At 40.5% G+C, this 18,499-nt stretch overlaps 1 protein-coding gene across 3 annotated transcripts in view; it reads right to left on the bottom strand.

Annotated features, from left to right (window-relative positions):
• The window catches only part of VSTM2B (V-set and transmembrane domain containing 2B), a 227,015-nt gene that overhangs the window by 189,434 nt on the left and 19,082 nt on the right, over positions 1–18,499 (bottom strand). The window contains exon 1 of one of the 3 annotated variants that reach the window (XM_039721321.1): positions 18,179–18,263. The exons of the other annotated variants lie outside the window; for them this stretch is intronic. The gene's annotated coding sequence lies outside the window, so the exon portion shown is untranslated. Of the gene's footprint in view, positions 1–18,178; positions 18,264–18,499 lie in introns of those variants that run through there. 3 annotated transcript variants of the gene reach the window in all.

Below are 18,499 nucleotides of genomic sequence, written 5' to 3'. Positions count from 1 at the left end.
ACCAGGAGCAGTGACTCCCTCATTACTTCATCTCTTGGCTGGACAGAGCCAAGATCATCCCCTCTTGCACTTTTCTTGTGATCATTGGAACTTAGCAAACAAGATTTGACTTTACACTTGCTGGGCTAGTCAGTTAAGACTAGGAATAAGACCATGGCAGACAGAAGGAATAAAAAGGAAAAGCTTTTTACTTCCAGTTTTGATACAGCTGCTAGACCATCTTATGCTCTGTCATGTAACTTCACTCACCCTCAAATTATATAAATCCAGACACACTTCAGTGTTTTTCCAGTGATTTCAGCCACTTTCTGAAATGCTTTTTTTTTTGCTGAAAGGCTTTTCATCTCTGAATAGAGCTGGTGAAGAAGAAGAAGAAGAAATGCAGGTGTCCAGCTAGATATGCAGAATAAGCAAGTGAGTTAGAGGTAAAATTTGCACCCAGAATCTGCACAGGAACAAGCTCTACATGATTGATCCTGGTGGGATTAGTGCTTCTACTTTCACTGCAAATCATGGCCATATGAAGGGTGTTATTTTCAAATACTTACATTTGTTAGTTTGTCTTTAGTTCAGGTTTGGTGAATGCTCTTGTAAATAGTCACAGATGGTAGAAACTATCAGCTCCATTTATGCTCGTGCTGGACACTTCAGAAATGGATGCAAACCACTACAACAACAAGCCAAAAACCACCAGCCCCCCAAAAATCCAACCCAACCAAAACAAACTAAAACAACAACCCCAACACCCCCAGCCCACACCCCTTTGGTGCTCTTTAAGAAATCAGCCTAAAACTGACCCTGACTGGGAGAGATCAGCTGAGTCCCACCAAGGGAATAAAAGATGACATTTCACTCTGAGGAGGGATGCCAGTAGCTGGCTGTCATAACCTTCTCATCACTGCAAGGTCTGCTAGAAAGATTCAAATCCTGCATTTCCACCCATGTAAGAGCACAGCAGCCAGCAGCTGTCCAGCAGGAGGGTGACAGGGCCACCACGCCTGGCAGCTGGAAGCAAGGGCTGAGAGCACTTCTCCCCCCAGAGAGAAGCTTGCATCCTGCTCCAGAGCAGGGCTCTGCTGAGCTAGGCTGCACCACCCCACCCAGCACAGCTCAAGACAAGGAGCTCACAGCCCCAGCAGTGGTTTTTGATCATGGTTTTCTGTGGACTAACCAAGTTCAACATTTAAATCATGGCACTGAGAGCACCAGAGCTTATCATATTCATATTAATGGCATATTTAGTGCTGCCACCAGCTCTTTCCTACTGAACAAGTGCCTCTAAACTCACCAGCCTTTTGCCATTTATCTGCCTGACTCTCAGTGAACAGCAAATTAAAAATTGCATCACTAAGGCACCAAGATACCAGAAACTCCCCCACAGGCACATTGTCACAAAACTGCTGAAAGTGGTGCCATGAATAGAGAAAAGTTTCAGACTCCTGTGTCTACCTAACCAGGTCAGAAGGAAGCAACCAAGGGAGGAGTTAGATCTCAGTTCCAATGATCTCATTGCTATCTTGTTGACAAAACAGAACAAATGGCTGCTGTTCAAAGCAGATCCCTGAGGGAATGGGCAAATTCCCAATTCTCATACCTGGCAGCTGCTATTTCACCAAAGGGTATATTGCCATCTAGCAAAGGTTAGAATCATTTTCAGAATACTCAGCTCTTGCTCATCTGCAAAAGACAGATTAATACTGAGCACATGCTATACATATTCAAAACAAGAATATTACAATATGTCTATTTGCATATTCAGGAGGAAGGCTAGAGTAGAAATTTTCACACTCTTCTCCCTTAAAACACATTTTCCAGAGTCTCAGAGTCCTCTTTGCTGCAATTCAGAGAAAAGAGCAACCCCTCACCCCAGCTCTGTGCATGGCCTGGATGTCACAGAGCATCCCAGCACCTGGCCAGGACACAAAATCCAGGCCAAAATGGACATCCTTCAAAGTGGTACCTTACAAAGGGGTCAGTGCCATCACTGGAAAGGGCCACAACATAAATTCAGAGGTGCAGGCATCACCTCCTGTACTGAAACAGAGCAGAGGCACCAGCAGCAGACCGTGAACAAGCTGGTATTGCATGACATAGAGTGAGATACAACAGGGATTAAACTACACTCTGCTACCAGAAAGTCTGGGACAGTTTTTGAAATTACAAAATGTGACTGTTCATCCAGGAAGTCTTAAGTATTATGTTTCCAAGTGTCAATTCAGATTTTATGTTCTGTCATAAATCTCAGCCATTTGTTCAGCTACATGGCCTCATGCACAGACTTTAAAATATACTCTTATGCAAGTGTCCAGCACACAGACCCAGCCAGCCTGAAAGACAGGAGTTAACTAACAACTATAATGAGGTCAGGAAGGGTTTATCATTCTTACAGCTACTCCTCCTTTGATTGAAACTATTAATGGAATTATAAAAAATTAAAATTTAAGCATTCTGATCACCAGTTGCTGCAGTCATCCAAGTGACAGCTTAGTATTCATCTATCATCCTTCACAGGTTGCGCAAAATTCAGTAGGTAATGGCAGATAGAGATCGAGAAAACCCTGAAAGGAAAGTGTTTTAACAGCTTCAAGCTATTTCTACACTGCCATGCTGTATGAAGGCGTTGCTGATAAAAAGAATGCCATATCAGTCTTTCAGCTAATATGAAGTTATACAACTGAATTGAATATAAAAATGAAAGTCTTAGTATCTGTCAGTTAAGTATTAGCCTGAGTTAGTCTCAGAAGAAGATTAAAGTTTAATGGACTGTTTTGATCATGCAGATGTAATGTGAGTCCAATTCACGCCTGCTTTGCTATAGGATTTTTTTACATTATTTTTTTTAAGCCTATCCTGGGGATTTTTTGTCCTGATATGAATTGCTCATGGAGGAAACCATGTTCCAGGTTTCAGCTGTAAGACTGAATTGGTCGTACAGAATCTAGGAACAATGTTACACATTTCTGAACACAATTAATGGCACTTTTAAAGCTTGTTCACAGGCTGACAAAGAAATAATCAAGATTGAGCCTTTTTTCCAAATCAGAAGAAAGCAGGCTTTTTAAATCAATGGCAGCCAAGAAGGTGATGACTAATCCTCCTCAGTCTTAGTTCAGCTGTAATTATTTTGCAGTACAAATATTTGATGTATGTAAGATACATAAAACGCAAAAAAATGTAAATAATTACATAACTGATTAAATATTTCTGTGAGATCTCTCATCACAAACTGATAGAATATCATCAAATAAATAGCAATGCTAGAAAATGAGGAGATAGCAGAGAATAAAATGGTTTCTTTGCCTCAGTGTTGATCACAGGGCTATCCAGCACAGAAGTCTCTTCAGTGGATTTTCTTCATTGAACAAAAGCACATTTTGTTTAAATTTTACCTGCAGAGCCACTGGTATATATACTGGTAACTGTGGTGCATCTGCTGATCAAACAGGTTGAATAGCCTTGGTTAACTTCCTGTGAAAGAGTTGGTGAAGACATTCAGAGAGGCAATTCTTCCCCAGACTGACCCCCAAGTATGCAAAGCTAGGGATGCGTTCTGCTTCTTCATCTGTGCCTGCTCCTTTGTCACCCCATTTCAGCACATTCATTACCTGTGTGAGCTGGCTGCTATCAGTACATTCATGCTTTCAATTTACTCAAACTTCCAGTGAAACAAATGTCTGAGTGAGATAATGCTGCTTGCTGCAGCGTATGGGAAAGTAGGTAGCCAGAAGATTAATTACAGGCTTTTAAAATAGACTAGGAAAAGAGAGAACAAAATACAGGAATAAACTCCCAACTATCTGGTGAAGAAAACACTGTTACAGAACCTCTGTGTATTCCATATTCATCAGTTATCTGGGAAATGGAACAAACATCAAGATGCCAAAGGCAGATAAACATAAGTCCTTCTTAAACAATAATAAGCATATAAACCCTCAAGAGGAGCACAGGAAAATGAACAGTGAAAGCAACCACTTGGTGAAAACCCATGCTGACAAGCTTGCATCATGCACAGAAAAACAGCGAGTGTAGACTTAATTTGGATAATTTCTTAAAACTTGGAATCATTCTGAAAAGTGGTGCAGTGTGACTGACAAAAAAAAAAAGGCAAAATAAGACTGGCAAATACTTGTCACTTCTGGAAACTCCACTGACTAGAGAAAGCAGTATTTCTGCAGGATTACACAGCAGATTTTGTGTCAAACAAAACAGATTGTTGTACCCATGAGGGCTTTGAGATACCACACTGCTGCGTGTGCCCCCTGACACCCTATCAGGAGCAGCCTGATGCACAGGCTGGCCCTGAACACTGGGGTTTCTGGAAGTGTACACAGATAGGCTTTTACAGAATCAGAGCCCTGGAGGTGACAACAGAAATGGATCAACCTACACCCAGCCAGAGGGATTTTGGCAGTGTATGCTCCCTGCAGAACGTGCCAAATGTGGCAATCTTAATACCATTTGAAACTATTCTACCAGTAAAATTATGGTTTTTCTTCAGCTGGAGTTAACAAAAGTTCATGGAAAAGTATCCTGAAAGAAAAAGACATTTCAAGATTAATAAGGCAGCTAAGCACCTTTAAAAGACTCATGAATATATTAATGAGAGACCCTGAAATGCAATAGCACTGTGTTTATTTCCATGAAACAGAGCGTTAGAGCAAAGGGTGATACTCACAAAAGATCTTTTATAGGTGGGAAAGGCCTACTCTATAATTTATATACCACGGGCATCTTTTAGAGTAATTCCAAGTTTATGTACCTTTACAATGTCTTTACACATAAAAATTATATACAAGCCATCTTCCCAGTTATAAACAAGGCATTTATGGCAAAACCAGCAAACTTTCTTGGAAGGATTATTCTATTTCAACCTATTAAATATAGTGAGAAGGTTATCTAATTTGTTATTTTCTTTTCAAACACAGCTTCTTTGGCTGAGCAATAGATAAGCAAATACATTTCTGAAGCAGGTAATTTTTAAAAGGGTCAAATATCAATGACATATTAAAAATTCATCCAATTTTTCAAGAGGAAGAAAAAACAGTTAAGTGGCTTGTTCATCATCAGTGCAGCAAAAAAAAAATTAGGTAAAGATGCAAGAAAAGAGAATAGCAAAAATTTCTTCTTCATTTAGTGATATGGTCTCCTGGTTTATGTATTATTTTCCTATTATTAACCTCAAATTTGGATGTACAGGGGCAGATTCCAATGCACACCTTGAGCAAGCCACACAGAATGTTAACCTCCTCCTTTCCAGAGCTCTGCCCTGCCTGCCCAGCAGGGTCACAGTGCCAGCCTGCTGTGGCCACCTGGGATCCTGGCTGCACTCTCTGCCCCTCCCAAACTCAGTTATTGCAGCACAACGCTGGCAAAACACATGAACACAATGGGGACCTCAGTGCACCATCAAAACTCAATGAAGAAATCAATCTCATGCAAATACAACCTGATTAAATGGTAATGATTAATGATAATTAAGAACTTGCTTATTCATCCAAAAGCTCATGTATTTGGGTTAAACTTTGTATATGACTAAGACCTCAAAAAAGACCTTGGGAAAAACTCGATTTTTAAGGCACTGAACAATAACACACACATTATGAAGTAGTACAGACATGGCAAACTCAACTTCATCAGAGAAAAAACTGTTGTAATCCAATTCTGGTATGCTGCTCTCACCAAGCAGTCTGAAATCACAATAGCTTATCAGTAAATGAGAAGAAAACATCACTGGTAATTTATTGACATTTGAGACAACATGTCTGTTCTTATTAACTGAAGAGTAAAAAATATCACTGACATCTTAATGCCATTAATTATTTCAGCTAATGCTTAAAACAGGAGCTCTCTACCAACTCCTACACAGCTTTTTCTGAGAGTGCTGAAAATTCACTATAAACAATTCCAGTCCAACAAATCTGCTGCAACAATTCTGGACTCAGAAGGGACAGGTGACCTTCCTGACACTCCAGTGAGTTCCCCTTAGTTCAGAGCAGTACCCAACACACCACTCTGACAACAGCAGTGCTGCAGGTTCACAGTGGGACTCTGAAACTCAGGTTCATAAGAGGGCAGTTCTCCTACTGCAAATGTCCCCAGGCTGCTTCCAGGGCATCCCACACTACCCAGAGCTGCTGCAGACAGAATCCCACTCTGTTAAATGCAGCCTTTCCATCCTGTGTGTCTGCTGGCAGCTATTTATTGAACACTTCAGAGCCATGTATGCCACTAAGTAATACCAGAAATAACAGAAAGGTTAAGGCCCCCACTAATGAAATATAAGGCAACATAAAATCACAAAGGAAAGATTTTGAAGTGGGTACAAAAGTATCCACCACAGAACCCTGCCCCTTCTTAACTGCTTGAAGAAAATATTTCATCTCTAGTCACAGAGATGAAAAATAGATCTAGCATTGAGCCAAAGCAAATTACACATTGACATATAAATTAATTTGTAAGTAATATGGTTTTGCAAAAGATTAAATTGTTTCAAAATTACCAAAATTAGTCACCTTAATGTTCTTAAATACAATTGGTTTTATTCCCTTCTCCAGACTATCTTTTTAAAACATCATCTTGTCTTCCAGTGGTCCAGGAAAAAAAACAGAAGGAGACTGCAAACTCTTTCCCACCCACCTGTGTCAGATACTGATCTCAGATACAGCCAGGAAAAAAAACAGAAGGAGACTGCAAACTCTTTCCCACCCACTGATCTCAGATACATTACTTAGGCATCTTTAATATTATTACTGCACCTGAAATGTCAGCAAACATACCATCCATGTCTAGGAGAGCATCCCAGGACTGCACACTGGTGTTGGATTCATCTGTGTAATATTTCCTGCTGCCCTTTACCAGTGCCAACAGAACATGAAGCATATTCTGGGTGACAAGAATGGAATGACTTTGCCTCTCCTTGTGCCCAGGATGTGCCATAGATCAAAGTGCTCTTGGATGGATCATCCATTCAGACAGCAGTGTTAAACATATCACTAATCTGTCATTCCTTGTCCATGCTTCATGACGCGTTAGACTGACATTTTATTGACTCTATCATCTCTTGGGGGTTTTGGGTTTTTCTGGGGGAAAGTATTTTTTTGTTTCTAAAGATTAATTATAGAAGCACGGTGGAACTGCTTATACACCAAAAAAGTCTCACATGCTTGGTGTTTTAATTTGATCACTGTTCATATCCACAACATGAAAATTTGCAAGGAGAAGCCTGTTTATAATGCTGGAGTCAAAAAGAAGTTTAAATGAATAAACCAACATATGCCCAGATAAGTAAATTATGGAACAAGAAATCAAAGTCATAGATGATGGCACTGTTTTGACAAGCATACTTAATTTTCTTATTCTTATAAAATGTATCAGGAATATTGTGATTAGCTTAATGGAAATAAGCTCTGACAGATTTTGGTTAAAAAAAGATATGGTTTACATTTTAGGGAAAAATTAATTTCTCTATATTTTAACATAGGCATTCTCTGGAAACATGCAAATGCAAATGAGGAAAATTGAACCAATAATAGCAATCCTGATACTTTTATAATTCTTACTTTAACTGTGTTCAGCCATCTACAGAAGGAGGTGGACACCACAGAACTTAAAAAAAAAAAAACCACAAAAAATTATTCTAATAAAACCTTTTTGCCTTGCAAATCTAAGAGACTTTTTTCCTTGGACAGACTCCAAATGCTGTTGCAGTTGTGCATCACTGAGATTATTAGTGATGTAAAGGCAGTTGTGAATTTTACTGTGAGAATGTACTCATGTATTGTCTAGGGGCAGCAATCAAGCACTGGCAAATATTTCCATGTCCTAATTCCTGGTAACAAAAATTCCGGGAGTTTGGAACTAGCACCTGGGTAGAATATAAAGTTCAATATCAGGCACTTATTTGACCTGGAAATAAAGAGCATGGGACACAGTCCTCAGATGCACAACTGCTCTCTCCAATCAGAGTACAGTCAAGTTATTTCTGTGCACTTGAGTTTTACCTTGAAGAGAATCCTGCTGACATTAAAGTTCCTTTGCACAATTTCACATACTACTTTCATTTTGAAAACTCATTTTGCTGTCATTTCATCTATTACCCCAAAACTTTTTTGGGGCTTAAGTCCTTTTGCACAGACCAACCAGCTGGAAAAAGGATTTCTTATCTAGCCACAGCCACACACAGGCCTGCCATGCCAGATGGCTTTTATAGGGCATAGATATTCCTCATGCTTCTGCAATAACATTTCTCTTTTCTGACATCCACCTCCTCCTTCACTATTATTACAATATCACTAGGCAGGGAACCAGGGAAGGGAAATAAGGACTACTGTCCTCTTTAAATTCACTGCATGTTACTTAGTAAATGAAGCATAAATACACCCTTCACACATGAACTTTTGAGGATTCCTCATGCAGATTCCAGTGCCATCTGTAAGAATGGGGCTGGTGCTGGGCAAGAGTGAGGAGAGAGTCTGGGACACCACAGAGCTGCTGCACACCCTGAGCTGTGCAGGGCTGCTGGGAGGCTGGAGCAGGACAGCTTCTGTGGGGCACCACACAATAACCAATATTTATTTTGTTTGCTCTGGATCATTAGCAGAGAAGTCAACATCTCCCACACACACCAGCTGTCGGGGCTATCCAGAGATGCTTCACTGAGCACACCACCAAAGAGCTTGGAGATAAAAATGAGCCAGCCCAAGCCTTTTCAGAATGAAATTGTTTCTTACACAGACCCTGCTTATGGCTGCTGCAGTCTAGTTTTAAAAGCCCCTGAGAGTAACAAACTACCTGATATTCAGCTTACCTTTCTCTTTTTCTTAATTTCTTCTTGATCCTCCTAATTATTTTACCATGTACCACACTAATTGGTGTTCACACATGACCAACTCAGCTACAGCTGGTCAAATTTATTGTGTCACACATCTAGCACAATTTCAGATTCCTTAAAACTCCAGTTGTGTATGTTAAGCATTGCCTATAGGCAGGAAAACACAACTGCGCTATTTTCACAGTGTCCTGGATTTCTTTTTTCCCAATGTTTGTTCTGAAGAAAAGGCAGGTTGTCAATTTGCATTTGCCTGTTTTCACCTCTCCCACCCATGTCAATTAACTTAAACAACCACAGATGCATTTAGACACTGTCACAAGAGAAAATCCCAAAGAGTGGAGAGAAATCTTCCACTCCCATCCCAAACTACCTCCAGGCATCCAGGATGAATCTTCCAGCAGTTTTGTGACACTAGTATCAGATAATAACAGTGTATTTCATCAAGAAAAGATCACTTTGAAAATGTACTGAAACTCACAAAAATATCTGCATTACCACCATGGTAAATGCAATCTAAAATGAGCTATAGCAATTCAATGCTACTAACAACCCCCTCTCTAAACATTGTTTCACAAATTTAAGATTGTGTGACCTATCTCCAATGCAGGGAATTGCCAGCAACCCCTTCTACCAGGCAGGAGGGCAGTGATGTAACCAGTGTTATAGGGGCAATTTGTAAGAAAACTAAAGCAAACTTGCGCTCCCACCAAGCCACAGAAAATTTCTTTTTCAGGAAATTAACTTAGAGAATTCTTGTAAATAGTACAAAGTTAGAGAGTTTAAGGAAATGGCTGCACAGACTCATACAAACATCTTGCCCCTGCACTATCAAGGCAGCACTCTCTTTCTCCCTCTGAGTGAGCAGCAAGAACAGGATGCTCTCTGTCTGAGGATGGCAAAAGTCCAGACACACCCGAGAGGGGCAGCCTGGGCTCAGGTCTGCCCCCCACCCCAGGGCAGGCTCACACACAGAAATCTTTGCAGGAAGTCTCCAAGCACCTGATGAGAAAATTACTTTTGCCTGAGGCAAGCAGGTGGGCTGTGGGTGTCCCAGCCCCTCCATCTCTCCTTATTTCCCTGTGTCCCCTCCATCAGGACAGGTGGACACAGCAGGAGACCGGAGCAGAAATGTGAGGCTCACCAAAGCACCATCTCTCCTTATTTCCCTGTGTCCCCTCCATCAGGACAGCTGGACAAAGCAGGAGACCGGCGCAGAAGTGTGAGGCTCACCAAAGCTGAGCAGCAAGGCTGTGCTGACTCGCTGAGTTCTGCGTCTGTTTTAGCACCATGCAAGTTTGCAAGATAGGTCATGATTTAAATCAAGTTTCACAGGTCTCTGCAGACTGAAATCAGGCAGAGGAATCCCAGGGCAGGGAGCCCACAGGAGGGAAAGGTGCCACGAGATGTGGTGCTGTGGCCAAGGGAGAGCAGAAGGCACCAGAGGATAGATTTTCATCACCACAAAGGTGTTGGGGTCTTTTGGGTAACAGAAAAGAAAATAAAAATTTTGTTTACCATAAAAGGCTTTCACTGAACCAAAAATTGAATAAAAATATTATTAATGATCTTTATTAATGAGCTCTAAAAATCCAAGTGCGCCACCAGCCCACACCAAGGCCTCGCTGGCAAAGTGTGACATCACACCCCAGAGAAAGCAAAACATGAAAATCCAAATTTAAGGGACAATGCTTCAGGGGCTGGGAGTAGATCTAAATGAATAATTACATTAATCCAGCAGCTTTAGCACACTCAGTCCCACTGAACTGCTCAGGTGCTGGTCAAGTGGATCTGAACACACCTTTACTTTATTTTGCCAATCCTTTATTTTAATTGTTTCAAAATGCTATAGATATTATGTAATATCTAACAAACTACACCTAAAATTTAACAACATGCATTTTTTTAATAATATGGCACATTTTTCTTCTTTAATAATATGGCATATTTTCTTCTGCATGTAATAGTCTATTATTGTAGTTTATTTTTTTCATTATAGATGGCAACTGATATTGTATATTATTACAAAATAGGAAATATTTACCTATTTCTTTTTCCTTCATGCAAATGAGATTTAAAAACATTAAAGAAATGTGATATTTCTTTATAGATTTCTGATTATTAGTAGTATTCATTGCCATTTGACTGTAGGGAGAACGAAAGAGGAAGAAATAAATTCACCTTATTGTACTATATTGAAATTAAACTCAAGCTGTAAAACACAAATTATTTCACTTCAGAGGGGAAAAAAAAAACCCAAACTCAGAGCTGAGAGGCAGGATGAAATTTTTAAGAATTATATAAGAAAAGAAATGGTAATGAATAATAAAATAGTCATAATAAACATAGTAATAAAACAAAGTAACAAAAGAAACATAGTAATAATAGAAACACTGGCCTGTGCTCACTGCCACAGGAAATACCTAAACCTGCACATTGCACAGGCCATGACAGTCCTGGGAAATTGGGGTGCCAGGAAAGCAGAACACTTCTTGGGAGGACAGCAGACCATGGAACTGCACAGCCACTCCATGGTCAAGAAGAAAGATTCAACCAGTGGCTCCAGTTCCTATTGAGTACAAGAGAAGCAAAGTGGTGCAAAGCCGATGTTGCCTCTTGATCTGCTCCAAGCTCCCTGAATCCCAAAAGAGACAGACACCAGGGCAATAGATAAACATGTGCACCTCATGCACTTGGGTATTTTCAATATTTCTAGGGGGCAGTACTGCCTTCAGCCACATATTCCTACATACTACAGCATTTACCAAACATGCCGGGCTGTGATTGATCAGAGGTGACCCCACAGTTCTGCTGGGGGCAGTTCTTGTGCTGTGCACGTTCCAGTTGACACAGTGAAATTGCATTTTCATCTGAATCATCCACATTTAAAATATTTTTTCTCCCTCACTTCCCTAGGACGTGTCTCCGCACAAGAGCATTTCCAAGGGTAAAGTTTGTGTTGGATGTCTCTGAAGTTCAGAGCTGCCCTGAACATTTAGATTCAAGACAACAAATATATCTTGATAAAATGTTTTAGTAGATCCAAATTCCAGTTTTTTTCAAGAGGTTTGTTAGCCTTTGTGTTTGTCCATTCCTTTTTCAAGGCCCAGCCCACCCATCTGTATTTATGTGCAGTTCAGACAGCTTTCAACACAGTGTTGGGTTTTTTCATATATATTAAAGAAAAAAAAAGGCAATTTTAGCTTTAAAATGCAATCTGTCCTTTGTGCAGAACTGGCAACAGGATGGATGTAAAGCTGAAACGATCAGACCACATAAACTTAATAATGTGGTGCAAAGCAAGAACATTTAATTGATTTAGAGTGCAGTTCAATATATAATCACAGTGCTATGAGTGGAGCTGTAAGGTAGCCCATTAGTTCTAGGTGGGCTTTCTCAAGAGCTTCATTCACAAGCCTATTAATTAGCTGGGGTCCTTCAGTGTCCACCATTCAGATTTAAATCACTTGCTTCCCATTAGTGTGTTCTTTGCACTGCAGGCCCATAAAATCAGACATTAATACTTCCATCAGCAGGGCTTCTGCAAGTCAGCTTTAATTACTACAGGTAAAACCTTCCTAATCCTTACAGAAAGTGATTAAAATACAATGAAGCAGAAATTCAGGGATAGTGTTAAATGCTGGAGTATGTTATGATCAAATGCCATGAAGTTTATTCCACTTAATAGAAAAAATCAAGATATTTTATAAAATGTCAGAAAATTACATGATTTTTCAAGGAAATTCAGAGTAAATAGATAAATCTAAGAGCTTTTCAAGTGCTTTAAATGTTGCATTTTTCATCATATCCTTTCTAGACTTTGCATCAAGTTCACGTGAAAAATAAGCCAGACCATAGGGCTGAAATTGACAGCAAGATGTGCTGTGTCACATACACAAAGTAATGACATAAAATTATACTGAATGACTTTTAATATTTAGCTATTCATTCAAAGTGAATACTTCCCTATAAAGTGAATGATTGTATTATTTAATGTCACGTTCCTCACTTATATTTGAGCATAGCTTTGGTTTCATCGTAAGCTAGGACCTAAAGCTGCACTTAAATGAAACAGGTTTTTGTATAACTTAACTAAAGACTGGATTTCAGTTGCAGTGAAAACAGCATTTTGTTGGTTCAGCACTGGGATAAAGTCAGAAAACCTGAGAGATGAAAGGGAGGAAAATGCTTATTGCAATACCTCTGAAACACAGAGTGCCTTGCATTAAAAGACACTGCTGGGTAGCATTCAGGAAATGCTAAGAATAGATAAATTGAAAGGGATAAAAATCCATATCCTGCAATGAAGCTGAATGCAGAATTCCACAGATGCCAACAGAAAACTACCAGGGTGTGCCAGGCTTGGGGCCAGAGGCAGAACTTTCAAAGATACTTTGAAGATGACACCAGATTTTGAGAATCCAAAGTTAAAATACTTCACAGTGACTACCATGAAACATTTGTTTCCATTTTGGAAACCATAAAGCTCTGTAAACTAATATACAAAATTACCTTAATCTTTTATCTCCCTTAAAGTCAATGAAAGCAGATGAGAAAAGCCTGATGGTTTCATTCGTGCTGCAGTGTTATTAAGCACAACACCCAGCAGATGTACTCAGTAAATAAAAATCCCCATTTGGCAGCTGACAAACCTCCCTTAGACTCTGTTCTGGTACCACAGCTTTCCTCAGATACATTTTGCTGTGTTCTTTCACTTGCAAGCACAGCTCCTGTTCACCAAGAGCTTGGAAAAGCTCTGCACGTCTTGGGAAGCAGAAAGTTACACCTGGGGTGTCCTGCCAGCACTGAGGCTGAAGGGCAGCTCCACCCTTCCACCTGCCACATCCTGCAGCAGGAATTGTAGGATCTCTGCAGTTCCTACAACAGTTCCCACACATTCCATCACTGCTCACAACAAGGAAGATCTAGAACAGCAGATGTTCCTTTTCAGGGGACAGCATGAGCTCTATCTTTGGGCTTTGAAGTCAAAACCACAGAGCTTGAATTAATTCACAAAATCATTTTGACACTACTGAAATCTATAAGACACTGGTAAATAATTTAACTTTTCCTGTGCAGGTGAAAGAATCCTGAAGCCTGGAGCAGTTTGTATATAACATCACATGCTTTCCATCATCACCTTCCACCTTCAGCAAAATAATTTACTGTCTTTCACTCTAAAGGTTTATTAATTTGATCAAGGGCAAAGGATAGGTAGTATGTTCCACCAGTTAATAAAGTTTATAAAGCACTAGGGGATCTACTTGGATGAGAATCATCACAGAAATGCAAGACTTAATCAGACCAAAACCCGCTGCTAATGCCAGAGAGATGTAAAACTCATTTAGAAATTAGAAGGGGTGGCTGAGCAAGCAGACACAATTGAAAAGTTTTATTATGAGACACAGGTGCAAAGACTTTTAACCTAAGTTAAAGTTAGGCTTTTAAGGCTTAAAAAAATACTGTGAAATGCACTTGAGGTGAATAGTTGAAAGGCTACTCAGACATAAAGGATCTGCTGATTGTAAGAATTTACAAATGGGGTAGGAGGTTCTGGCAGAGAAAAAATATATTTAAAAAAATATTTAAACACTGAAGCTCTATCAGTATTACATACTCTGACCTACCATAGGAGTGACAGAACTAGAGGGGTTTAAAAGAGCTGGATAATCCAATGAGGATTCAAAGTGCAGCCTGGAAGCTGCTCTGGGCAGGCTCACCAGAGGTGTGGCTGTGCTCAGAGAGGTTCTGGACTCCCAGACTCACTAACAGCAGATCCACGTGTGCCACAGCATTCACTTGCCAACAAACCAGTGATATTCAAAGGGAGCTAAAGAAGGAAAACACTCACTGCTGCACCCCAAGATAACTGCCCTGGCCGGCGTTGTGGGGTTTATTTTGTAAGTAAATGGGGTGGTGTAACAAGTGTTATTACAGTGCCATCTAGTGCAAACGAGGCCTTGGGATGAAGATGGCAGATGGTGAAATATCTGCACCCAGAGCACCACCACTGCCTGCCCACAAAGGGAGGGAAGCCTCTCCACTGGGGCCTTGTTAGGAGTTAGGGAGTCTGGCTTAACTAGAAAAACATTTCCAGTCTTGCTTTTCAGAACTGTCACTCTGAAATCAGTGTCACACATTTTAAGTGTCACAATATTAAGAACCTGGACTATGTGCTAGGCTACTTTTTCTCCATCATACTTACTTGCTTCTTCCTCTGACACACAAGTGAGAAGAGCTTTGTGCTGACAAACTGAAAATGGTCAGAACATGAACAAAGCAGAACTCTGATTTGCTGGAAAGAGCAATGGCTGTGATCAGCTTAACAAGTAATAGTTTGTGAGACACTCACTAGTCCAGACAGGTGGGTCTGAACTTGGGCCAACTTTGTACCTGCAACTGCTCACAGAATAGAGGGAGCCCCTTCTTCTCATGATACCTTAAATATTGACAAGGTGGTCAGTGCTCCAGCTGACAGGCTGAGAAAACAGAAGCAGTGGCTAATTGTGGGTGTTTCTTCTGCTAAACTCTAAACTGAACCTCTTAGTCTTAACCTATGGAGGTTTTGCAAATTCTCTGAGGAGGACAGAAATTCCAGCTGCTCACAAATCTGCAAAGAGAGCCTGGTCAGTTACTGTGGATGCTGGTGACCTTAGGTCATTTCAATCACATCCTCGGGGGAGCTCTATGCAGACAGAGCCACTGCAAGATGCTGCCTTTATTACAGAACTTTCTATTCCATCTCTTTTAAAGACAGATTTGGGTCCAAAATGAGAATGTCTGTTCATATCTTTGCTATGCAAGTGACAAATACTCATTAAATCTGCAGTAGTTTCCATGTGAGCCCTGGAGACAAAAAAAAAAGTTCTAAGGCGCAGCTGCCATTCCAGATTCAGAGCAGTTTTATTCACTTAACTTCCTTCAAAATTATAGTCTTGTGTAAATTTTGTAGGCAATACAGAAAGGCATAAAACTTCCTATAAAAATTATGAGAGAATTGCTTTGTGACACACGAGCTGTCCCCGTTCCTTCCCAGGGAAGAGCACCCAAAATCCTGGAGCTGAGCAAGGACAGGGTGTGCAGTTCCACTGAGAGCAGGGGAACACAGCTCCTTGCATGGACCAGTTTCACCCTGGCTACACCCACTGTCCCTCACTGGTTGATGTCTGACCCCTGCAGCCTGAGAGATACAATCAATCCTGATTATGTTACACCAAATGAGAAAATTCCTCTTGAAATCACAAAGCACAAAGGAGGAGCAGCACACTTCCCTCCTCTGCTGCCTACACCCCAATGAGCACTCACAACAAGTGCACTCCTAAGAGATGTCAGTGATACCAGTGCTGCCTTCCTAGCAGCCACAAGGCATGCAAAAACCATTGTCTGTATTTCTTTACTTCCTTAAGTTCTGCATGCAGTGATTCATAGCAGTAATGTGCCCACCATGGTTCTGTCAGATGGTCTCAATGCCCAAAAGCCAAAACAAAGGAGAAGCTGTGTAAGTTTGGACCTCTCTGATCCTGAGCTGGCCAGAGACTTGCTTTATGCTCTGGTCAAATGCACCTGTAGCTACCCTTCCTGCATGGAAGAAATCCAGCATTCTGCTCTTCACTAGCTCCTTCCACTTAGATATTCTGTATACAGAAGTCCCACATAAATCCCAACCCCTTTGTTTGGCCATTTATGGCTCCCTAGAGTCATATTACAATAGCTTTGATTAAAATACAAACCGAGTGAGTAATTGCAGGCTTTTTAATTTTACAGTGTCAGTTTGTCATTGTAATGGATATGTTGGAACATGAAAGTCTCTTAATGAATTAAAGGAAATGCATATTTAGAAGGACTTAAAACTGCCCATGACCAGTAACCTCACACACTCACACAAAAATAAGAGAGGGAGAACAACTTTTCTTGTCAGTGATGCAAACCCCTAATAAAAATGACAAACTGTATGTCCTCCTGATGGCAACTCTCAAAGTGCCCTGAGGCTTCATTGAATATCATTAAGCAGAAATTTTGTGAACTTATTTTGAACAGGGTCTTCCATCTCTATACATCCAAAATGCTGAAAAACAGTTATTTTTACAACAGAGTTGAATAAAAAATAAAAAGGAAAGCGCTTAGTTAATATAGTTTATCCCCTCCAATCTGCAACATCTCAAATTAATAATCCTTACATTTCAGGAATGGTGGTTTCCAGGAAGCAGGTTCTTGTTTCTTCTTCTCTGAGTTCATCACTCAGAGGGAATTTCACACAAGACGCCGTGAAAAGCACAGTGTTGTCAAGGTGCTGGAACATCATTCTTATTGTGAAGACCTCACAAGTAAATCTAATCACACTTGGACTACCCCTCTGATAAGCAGATAAACCCAAGTATCATTAAGGAAACTGATAAACTGGTCCTGATGCACACACCAAACCTGTAGGAAATCCATTCTGACAGCTGCTGTAAATGGCAAAACCCATGGCTGAGTATTTTTTTAAATTTAAAGTGCAGCTGAGTAAAATAACTATTATGGATTTACATACATATCACAAAAGTAACACTGGCTGGTAGAGGGCATTTCATAAAGGGGAGACCTGCTCCCACCCCATCCCTTTGAATCTACCAGTACATAAAAATAACAGGAGGGAACTGCAGATCCACAGTGCCACTGCTGCAGTCATGCCACAGAGTATTTATGCAGCATTGTCAGGACCACTATTATCCATCACAAAACATGGATCAGATTAAACTGAATTTTGTAACAGAACACCTCTTTTTCCTTCCACTTTATGCATGAAAATTGTGTGTATATGTGTGTGCACACAAATGCAAAAATTAAATCAAATTGTATCACTTCAAGGGAAGGCATTTCTGGGCATTAGAAAAGGAATAGATATTAAAAATAAAAAAATAATTTTTAAAAGACCAGAAACAAAATGTTTTTCTGCATATTTCAAAGCTACCAAGGCAGGAGCAGAGGGTTCTTCATGGCTCATTGCTCCCCTCCCAGTGTCTCTTGGCATATACACATGACTCGTAAAGATTTCTGGGTTTGGTGGTCTCTGCTTTACATGGCAAAGCAATTTCTGCAGCTGAAAAAGCAGAAGATAACAGAACACTAAGCTGTTTAATGCAGCTGTGACTCTTGCTTAGACATCCTTGGCAATTTGTCAAGTTGCACTGTCAGAATGACTCAATTTTTTTTCCTGATTTTAGCTTAAATCCTCAGACGTGCCAAGCACCTGAAACTGCAATGATTAGAAAGTGGGAAGCATTCAGTAACTTCTCTTGCAGCCCTGAGATCATAAGCTCACTGCACACTCTGAGGATTTTAATAGCTTTTCCCTGGCATTTCTGCACTGACCTTTTAGGAAAGCACTTCCCATCTCTGAGAGAGGCAGCTCTGCTTGGACCTGGGCAGACACAGTGGCACAGTGACACAGGATTTGGAAAAGGGAAATGCACATTTATCTGCTGGAAAAGGGAAATACACATTTATCCACTGCACCTTCTTCCCACAGCCTCTGAGCACACCCCAAGGGATCTGTTCTGCTGATTTCCACCCCATCCTTTGGGGCTCTTTGACAGCACCAACAGCACTCCCAGGTGCTCCTGGAATTGTTGTTTACTCCCAGGGAGGGCTACACTGAGTAGGGTCCAGCTCAGCAAAGCCTGTGCAGCCCCT

This window comes from Passer montanus, unplaced genomic scaffold, assembly GCF_014805655.1.
Source record: "Passer montanus isolate IOZ18808 unplaced genomic scaffold, ASM1480565v1 scaffold45, whole genome shotgun sequence".
NCBI classification, from domain to species: Eukaryota; Metazoa; Chordata; class Aves; order Passeriformes; family Passeridae; genus Passer; species Passer montanus.
The sequence above is the reverse complement of the archived record's forward strand: the minus strand, read 5'-3'. Positions and strand labels throughout refer to the sequence as shown.